Here is an 8,992-nt window from a genome sequence, read left to right as displayed (position 1 = left end):
TCAAATAAATAAATAAATAAATAAATAAATAAATAAATAAATAAAATCTTAAAAAATTTAAAAAAACCATATCGGTCTAAATTGCCTCTTATAAAAACTCTAATTTCTTCAAAAGTGCACTCTGCCTTACCCACAGGAATACAAGATGACATTCAGACACTGACCAGCTAGTAGAGGAGATGATTTTATTTATCAAGTCCCTTTAGTACAAATTATTCATGGGCAACCATTTTCTCTAACTATTGATTCAACATGTATTTATTAAACTCTTACTCTATGTTGGGAACACTTGTTGACCCTGAGGTTTCAGATACTATAGAAGGACACTCTGGGAAGATACTCTCAAATTTCAGACATTTCAGGAGGGGTAATATTCTCTGATGCTGGTGTTGCTGCTCTCCTGGAAACAACTCAGTGTTGTCACCTTAAAAACCAATACCACCAATACTGTCTTCCACTAATTAGAATTCCAAGCCACGAAGACCACAAAACAGAGACAGCTAGGGCTTAGAACAGGATGTGAAATATAAAGGTTGGAGTACTTTCTACAGGCTGTGACCACTGCCACCGTGACAGCCAACAGACTCAGGTGGAAGTGGTGCTGCCCATTCAGACCTGAAAAATGTCTGAAAATTCCAGTGACAGTGATTCATCTTGTGGTTGGACTGTTATCAATCATGAGGGGTCTGATAAAGAGCTGGTGAATTCTGAACATGGTACAGCCAGTGACAGCTGTGAGCTTTCTCCAGAATACACTGGAAAGAAGACTTTCTAGTTCAGACTCTGAGAAATGGCTACTCCGCGAACAAGAAACCAAAGCTCTAGGGAGTTATGTAAATGCCAGTTCAGCAGTGTTCTCAATAAGTGTGTTATACTTGTTTTGGTGACTGCAATTGGCATGGTATTTGGACATTTCTATGGCACAATTCAGATACAGAAGTGTCAACAGTCAGAAAGATACATGAAGATGAACTGAATGATATGAAGGATTATCTTTTTCAATGTCAACAGGAACAAGAATCTTTTATAGATTATAAGTCATTGAGGGGAAATCTTGCAAGATGTTGGGCCCTTACTGAAGAAGAGAAGATGTCCTTTGAAACTCAGAAAAAGAATCTTGATACAGAAAATCAGAATTTAAACGTATATCTGGAAAAGGAAGAAAAAGGCTTATCTTCATTACAGGAAGAGTTAAGGAAACTGAGAGAACAGATTAGAATATCAAAAGATAAAGGGACAGGTACTGCATTAGTTACAGAAAATCAGAAACTTAAGCAGGATCTAGAAGAAAAGCTGAAGACACACAACTTCCTTAATCAGAGAAAGATTCTTTTGGCGAAGCAAAGATGCTAAGGAGGGAACTAGAGAGAGAACGACTGGTAACCATGGCTTTAAAGGTGGAACTCCAGCAGTAGAGCTCTAGTGAGTCATATGGCAACCCAGACTCTCCCAATGTATTGACTGGAAAAAAAAAAAAAAAAGGAAATAGAAATCTTACAGGAAAGTCTCACTGAGCTGGAGCAGAAGCTAAGCTTCGAACAACAGCATTCTGATTTGTGGGAAAGACTGTATATTGAAGCAGAAGATCAAAATGTAAAGCAAGAAACTGATGGAAAAAAGAAAAGGAGCAGAAGCCACCACAGGGCTAAAAATAAGTCAAAGGAAATATTTTGGGGTTCAGTGAAGGAAACACTGGATGCCATGAAGAATTCCACGAAGGAGTTTGTGAGGCATCATAAAGGAAAAATTAAACAGGCTAAAGAAAACGTGAAATAAAATCTGAAAAAAATTTCAGAGTCAGTTAAATCCATTTTCAGGCATTTCAAAGATACACCAAGAATATCTTTGATGAAGAGGGCAATAAAAGATTTGGGGACACAAAAGTAGAAACAGCTAAAAAACCAACAACAGTCTTTAGTGAATATTTGCATCCACAGTGTAAGGCATGTACCCAAACCCAGAATAATAGAGGCCCTACTATGCAAAGAAAGGGAAGGAAAGAAAAGCCAATTCACTGAAGAATTTAGAAAAAATACAAATTCACAGAAATGCAGTGCTGAGCATGACTGTAGTGACAATTACGATTCTTTCAGAAAGTCTTGTTCTGGTGTATTTGAATGTGTTCAACAGGAATCCGTTAATCTTTTTAATATGAAAGTGTTGAATCCTGTAAAGACAGATGAATTTAAACAGTTAATTGAAATGTATTTATTGGAAAAACTGGATAGTTTTCATCATTGAAGAGAACTCGATCAATTCACCAATAAATTTTTCCTGAATAGTGTTTTTACACATGTTCAGAAGCTCTTCACTGACTTTGGTAATGATGTTAAGGGTGAGCTTAAAGATACGAAGGGCTATCAAGTAGATACTGATGGGGTATTTGATAAGTTGGATGGATACATATATATAGACACTTCTTTGATCACACTCTTTCCCCTCCATATGGACTGAGTCGGCCATATAAAAAGCAATGTATGGTAAATATTGAAAACTCCAGGCATGGAAAAACAAAAGAAAAAGCATCCTCAGCCACAACCTTATAAAACGGAAGGTAAATGGCATAAATATGGTCACACAAATGGAAGACACATAGAAAATCTTGAAATAGAATTGGGGCAGTTACCTTGGGACCCCTAAAGTTTGATTATCATGATTAAGTTAAAATAGAAAATGGTAACAGAAACATGGATGCTTTCTGCAATGTTTGGTGTTAAAACTAAAGTGAATTATCAAAATAGTGTCTTTCTATCATTTCTAAGTATCAGGTTGATGACTTCACATTATTACTCAGAAGCATCAAGCAAAAGCGTACTAACTTGGATTTTGCTGTAGCTTTGCCGAATTTTTTTGGCGCTGGAAATGTTCAACTGCAATTTTAAGGAAGCCAGGCATGCAACAGATTCTGTGCATGAAAGGAGTCTTCTTTTCAGTGCATGAGCTTAAAGCAAGCTCAAATCATATGACAAAGTGCAATTAACGTCGATAGTTGTGTTAAATTTGCGGTAGAGCTAGAAAAAAGTACATTGTGATGGAATTTTATCTTTAACATTTTATAATCTTACACTTGCTTCCTGTCTTTTTGTGGGTTCAAGAGATGGTTGACTTGTGAAGAATTTGCTGCCTTTTTAGGAGCTTGCTGACTTGTCTTCTTGTGAAATTTCTTGCACATTTGAATATTGTGGAAGAAACAATAAAACTACACCATGAGGAAAACTAAAGGTCTTTATTTAAAATCTGGCATTTGTATTAATATATGATTTTATACTTTGTGATATTTTTCAGACATTTCCTCGGTAGTGATATTTGGTAAAGCAGCTCAGTGGTTTTTTGCTAGTGTTTACAGGCATTTTTATACAGCATCTGGGTATTTCTACCCGCAATGTCTATTTCTCTAAGAGAGATTTAAACACAGTTCAGAATTTCATCTTCTGTTGAGTTTCCCTTTTAATTTAATTCATAGACATATAGGTGACTTCTAGTTTGACCTTTTGGCAAGTGAGCGTAGAAGAACACAGTGGTTCTCTCGTAGTTGCTTGAAATTAGGAAAGCACTTACTTCCTAGAAGCAAATAAGTGTTTAAGTAAATAAAGGCTACAGTTTACTGAAAACAAACAAACAAACAAAAAAAACTTTGCCCGTCTATTCTTATGTCTATTTGTTTCCTATTATGGCTGTAATGAACTACTACAAATTTGTTAGCTTAAAAAAAAAAGCAAATTTATTACAGTTCTAGAGTGCCAAGTCTGAAGTGGGTTTCACCAGGTTAAACCCAAGGTGTTGGCAGAGCTGCGTTCTTTCTGGAGCTTCTAGTGGAGAATCTGTTATAATACTGTATGTTAACTATGCTGGAGTTAGAGTAAAAAGGAAATGAACAAAAGCAATCCCCAAAACCAGCAGTGCATAGCATCTTTACATTTCCCTCTGACCTCCTGCTTCCCTTTCAATTTGTAAGGACCCCTGAGATTTCTTTAGGCCCTTCTGGATAATTCTGGATTATCTCTCCATCTCAAGATTCTTAATTTCATCACAACTGTAAAGTCCTTTTTGCCATGTAAACTAACATATTCATGGGTTCTAGGGATTAAGACATGGACATCTTGGAGCGGGGGACATTTTCTGCCTATCACATTATAGGAACATTTTCTTACAGTTACGTATTCCATAAAAACTCTCTATATTGGAAATGTAGCTATCCATAAATCATATAATTAGTAGGCACGATATAGGTTATGCCTGAAGTAAATTACTTTTTAGACTCCACCAGAAGTGTCTCAGAAGAAAAACAAAATATTCTGTAAACATTCTTAATTGACACAAAAAATCACTCCACAGAAAGCTAGATAATAGACATACATATATTTTAACAGCCTCTTCTCTTTCCTTCCTCCTTCCCTTTCCCCAATCTTGTCCTTCTTCCTCTCCTTCTCCTTCTCCATATTCCTGTACCTCTTCTTTTCTTCCTCCCTCTCCTCCTCCCCCTCCCCCTTTCTCCCTCCCTTTTGGCTCTCTCTCTTTCCTTCTCCTCCAATCCTGTTTCTTTCAACCACACGTGCATGTGCACACATTTAAATCATCTCTACTTGTTACTAATGACAAATGCACAATGATAAAGAAAATATCTAATTCAGAATAATATTTTTGCTTGGTCTTAAATAAAAAGCACTCATATAAGGAGAAAATATTTAAAATGTCCAGGGGATTGCTTGAGGGGTGTGAAACATCCTTCCCAGGAGAAATAATCTCATAGTTTAAGCTAAATTTATGGCAGGAATTTGACAGGTTGGCTCAGTCCTCTGGTGCCTTTGGGACATAATGCAATGTGCTGGACTTGGCAGACGAGTCAGAAAGCAAGAATTCATATGGAACTTGCTTTTGAGAAGGAAAAAAAAAAAAAACCTCTTTAATGAGTGCTTTGGAAAGGTTCCTTGAGCTATAACCTTGGTAGATGGTGGATTCAGGATCATTAACCACCCAAGATAAACACAGTCCATGGGAGGTAGTGTTCTTGCCATATGTGGGTTGCAAATGGACTAGATGTTTACAATAGCTGCAGTAAAATGAGAAAAAGTTAAGTAGCGATGAGTCAACTATGCAAACCTCTTCCTCTAAAAGTGCAAGGAAAAATAACATCAATTTCCAAATTCGAAAATGACTCAGAAATATACAATTTATTCAATTCAAACAAATTGCCAGTGAATTATTTAGCATGATTAGCAGAAAGAATGATTGGATTAGATTTCCAAATCTACTCCTTAGTAGTTGGGAGACTTTGCTTAATAATTACTTAACCTCAACATGTTTCAGGTTTTTAACTTTTAAAATGAGGGGGACAATACATTTGCCCAGCCTACATTGCAGTGTTGTGATGACCTGAAAGAATACTTAGGAAATCACTGGGCAGTATGATCTCAAGCAATAAAACTCTATACCAGCTTTATTAAACATTCATACTTGTAAAGCATTTATAACAATGCCTGACAAGTGAGTTTATTAATTATTACCAAATGTTAGTTCAAGATATGAAATGTAGTAACAAATGAAGCTTCCGATTTTTAGTCACCTTTTGTCAGCGTTAGAATAATCAATATCCAGTTACAGTGTGCAATTCAATGAGTTCTGACATGTGTATACACTTGTAAAATCACGCTCCCGATCAAGAGAAATAATAATTGCATCACCTTTAAAAGTTCCCTCAGACCCATTAATGGTATGAACATAGATTATTTTGAACTTTTCAGAATTTCATATAAATAGAATCATGAAGTATATACTCCGTGATGCCTAGCCCCTTTTCCTCAGCATAACATTTTTGACTTCTTGATGCCCAATATTGTTATATGTTTCCTTGGTTCCTTTTTGTTGCTGAGAAGTATTCCATTGTGCTGCATATAATAATATCCATTTCCCTGCTAATCAACATTAGAATTGCTTTCAGTTTTTAACTATTATAAATAAAGTTACTATGAGGAGATATGTGTATATATATATTTTATTTTATTTTATTTTATTTTATTTTATTTTGAGCGAAAGAGAGAGAGCATCTGCATGAGCGAGGTTTGGGTGGTGGGTAGAGGGAGAGAGAGAATCTTAAGCAGGCTCCATGCTTAGTGCAGAGCCTGACATGGGGCTTGATCTCACAAATGTGAGCTCATGACCTGAGCCAAAATCAAGAGTTGGGTGTTTAACTGACTGAGCACCCAGGGGTCCTGCTATGAGTATTTTTATATGTCTTTGTGAGGACATAAGTTTTCATTTCTCTTGGATAAATCTCAAGGAGTGAAATTTCTGGGTCATATGTAAATGTGTGTTTGTCTTTATGAGAAACTGCCCAACTGTTTTTGCAAAATGGTTGGGTCATTATATTTCCCCGCCAGCTATGTAGTTTTTCCACATTACTGACAACACTCATTCTCATCATTTGTCATTGTAGTCATTTGTATGCGTATAGTTGCATTTCATTGAAGTTTTACTTTACTTTTCCAACTAATGATGTTCATTAACATTTCATATATCTTAAGAATTATTCTTGAAACTAATATCACACTTTTTATTAACTAATTGGAATTTTAAAAAAACTTAAAAAAGAATTATTCTTAAATTTTTACTAAATTTTAAAATTGTATTACTCATTGAGTTCTAAGGTTCTTTATGCATTCTAGATACAACTCTATCTATACGTAAATCTATACATATATATGTGTTTGTGGTTTGCATGTAACTTCACTTCGCTTAACTTTAGAAGGGTAATTTTTTATATTGATAGAGTTCAGTTTATTATTATTTTTCTTTTTTGTTTCATGCTTCTGATATCCCATCTAAGAAATTTTTGGTTATCTATTACTTTGAAAATGTTCTCATCTTTTTTTTCCCCTAGAAATTTGATAATTTAACTTTCAACATTTAGTTCTAGGCTTATTTCAAAATAATTTTCGGGTATGATGTGAATGAATTTAAGTTTTATTTTTTATGGTGCAGGTGTCCGTTGTTGAAGCCTCATTTCTTTTTTCTTTTTATTTGCTTGGAAAAATACATTTTTCTTTTTTAATTTTATTTTATTTTCTTTGGCTTTTAAGTTTTTATTTTAATTCCAGTTAGTTAAAATACACTGTTATATTAGTTCCATGTGTACAATATAGTGATCCAACAATTCTGTACATCACCCGGTGCTCATCAGGACAAGTGCTGTCCTTAGTCCCCATCTCCTATTTCACCGCCCCACCCATCCCCACCACCCACCTCCCTTCTAGTAACCATCAGATTTCTCTAGTTAAGAGTCTGTTTCTTGATTTGTCTCTCTCTCCCTCTCTTTTCCCCTCTTTGCTCATTTGCTTTGTTTCTTAAATTCATATGACTGAAATCATATGGTGTTTGTCTTTCTCTGACTTATTTTACTTAGCATTATACTCTTTAGCTCCACCCATGTCATTGCAAATGGCAAGATTTCATTCTTTTTTGTGGCTGAATAAGATTCCATTGTATATATAAAGCACCTCTTTTTTATCCATCCATCAATATGTGGACATTTGGGCTGCTTCCATAATTTGGCTATTACATTTGTAGATTGTTTTGGGTAGTATAGACTTTTAACAATATTTGTCCTTCCAATCCATGAGCATGGAATGTCTTTCCATTTCTTCCTGTCATCTTCAATTTCTTTCATCAGTGTTTTTAGTTTTCAGAGTACACGTCTTTCACCACTTGGGTTAGATTTATTCTTGGATATCTTATCATTTTGGGTGCAATTGTAAATGGGATTGTTTTAATAATTTCTCTTTCTACTGCTTCATTATTGGTGTATAGAAATGCAAGAGATTTCCATACATTGATTTTGTATCCTGCAACTTTACTGAATTCATTTATCAATTCCAGCAGTTTTTTGGTGGAGTCATTTGGGTTTTCTATATAGAGTATCATGAGAGAGTGGACATCCCTGTCTTGTTCCTAACCTTAGAGGAAAAAACTGTCAGTTTAGGAACAAGACAGGGACAGTTTTTCCCCATTAAGGATGATGTTGGCTGTGGGTTTTTCGTATATCACCTTCATCCTGTTGAGATATGTTCCCTCTAAGCTTACTTTGTTGAGGCTGTATCCTTCAGGCCAGTCACCTGCAGAGGTTTTCTTTGACTGTTGTGGGCAGTGTTTGGTGCGTGGCCTGAATGTGGTGTGTTTTAACTAGGTGTTAAACTATGTTTTAACTATGGGGGGAGGCTTGTTGTAAGCACGTTAGGTAGCCGTAAGGACTGTCTAGGGAGTGCTGTGCTGGTTCCTGCAGGTGGCACTGTGCTTATGCTGAGGGGCGGGTGAGGGAAATGGTGCCGGCCAGTTCCTTGGTTCCCGAAGGGGTCTCTCCATAAATGCCTTCTCTGTGGGATGCGCTCTGAGATGAGCAAATAACCTCAGCACTGCACATTCCAGATGCAATTCAGATCACTGTTTCCATGCTTTACGTCCACGGGTTATTTGTCCGCCTTCTCTCCAAGAGCAGCACAGTGCCCTCCAGGCTCTATCCCAGACAAGCCCACTGATCTTTTAAAACTCCAGCTTTCAAACCCCACTGGTGGCAAGAACTCATGAAATTCAGCCGCTCTCACTTTCCAAGCAAGTTGCTATGGGAGTTCATCTCCCTGTGCACTCCCCCGTGTGCTAGTCTGTTTCTCACCTTTTCTCTGAGACTGCGGCTCTCTCCCCACTGCAGTGGTCAGGATCTGTTATCTCTCCCACCCCTGCATCTCCTCGCACCTCCTACTTTCTTCAGTGTGGCCTCTTCTCTACCTTTAGTTGTGAAGTTTGTTCTGCCAGTTTTCAGGGCAATTTCTGGGATTTTTAGGATGACTTGATAGTTATCTAGTTGGATTTGTGGGTCAAGGTGAGACTAAGGACCTCCTACTCTGCCACCATCTTCCAACCTCCTTTTGAAGCCTCATTTCTTGAAATTATTTCCTTTCATCTCTGAATTACCTTGACCCATTTCTCAGAATTCAATAGGCCA

General features: G+C 36.6%; 1 pseudogene; it reads left to right on the top strand.

Annotated features, from left to right (window-relative positions):
* The first annotated feature begins 713 nt into the window (after positions 1-713).
* Positions 714-2,640, top strand: LOC123793043 (cell cycle progression protein 1 pseudogene; annotated as a pseudogene).
* The last annotated feature ends 6,352 nt before the right edge of the window (positions 2,641-8,992 follow it).

The sequence above is a fragment of the Ursus americanus genome, chromosome 13 (genome assembly GCF_024610735.1).
Source record: "Ursus americanus isolate L20-20 chromosome 13, mUrsAme1.1.p, whole genome shotgun sequence".
In the NCBI taxonomy this organism is placed as follows: Eukaryota; Metazoa; Chordata; class Mammalia; order Carnivora; family Ursidae; genus Ursus; species Ursus americanus.
Note: the sequence above shows the minus strand (reverse complement) of the source record. Positions and strands in the feature narration are given on the sequence as shown.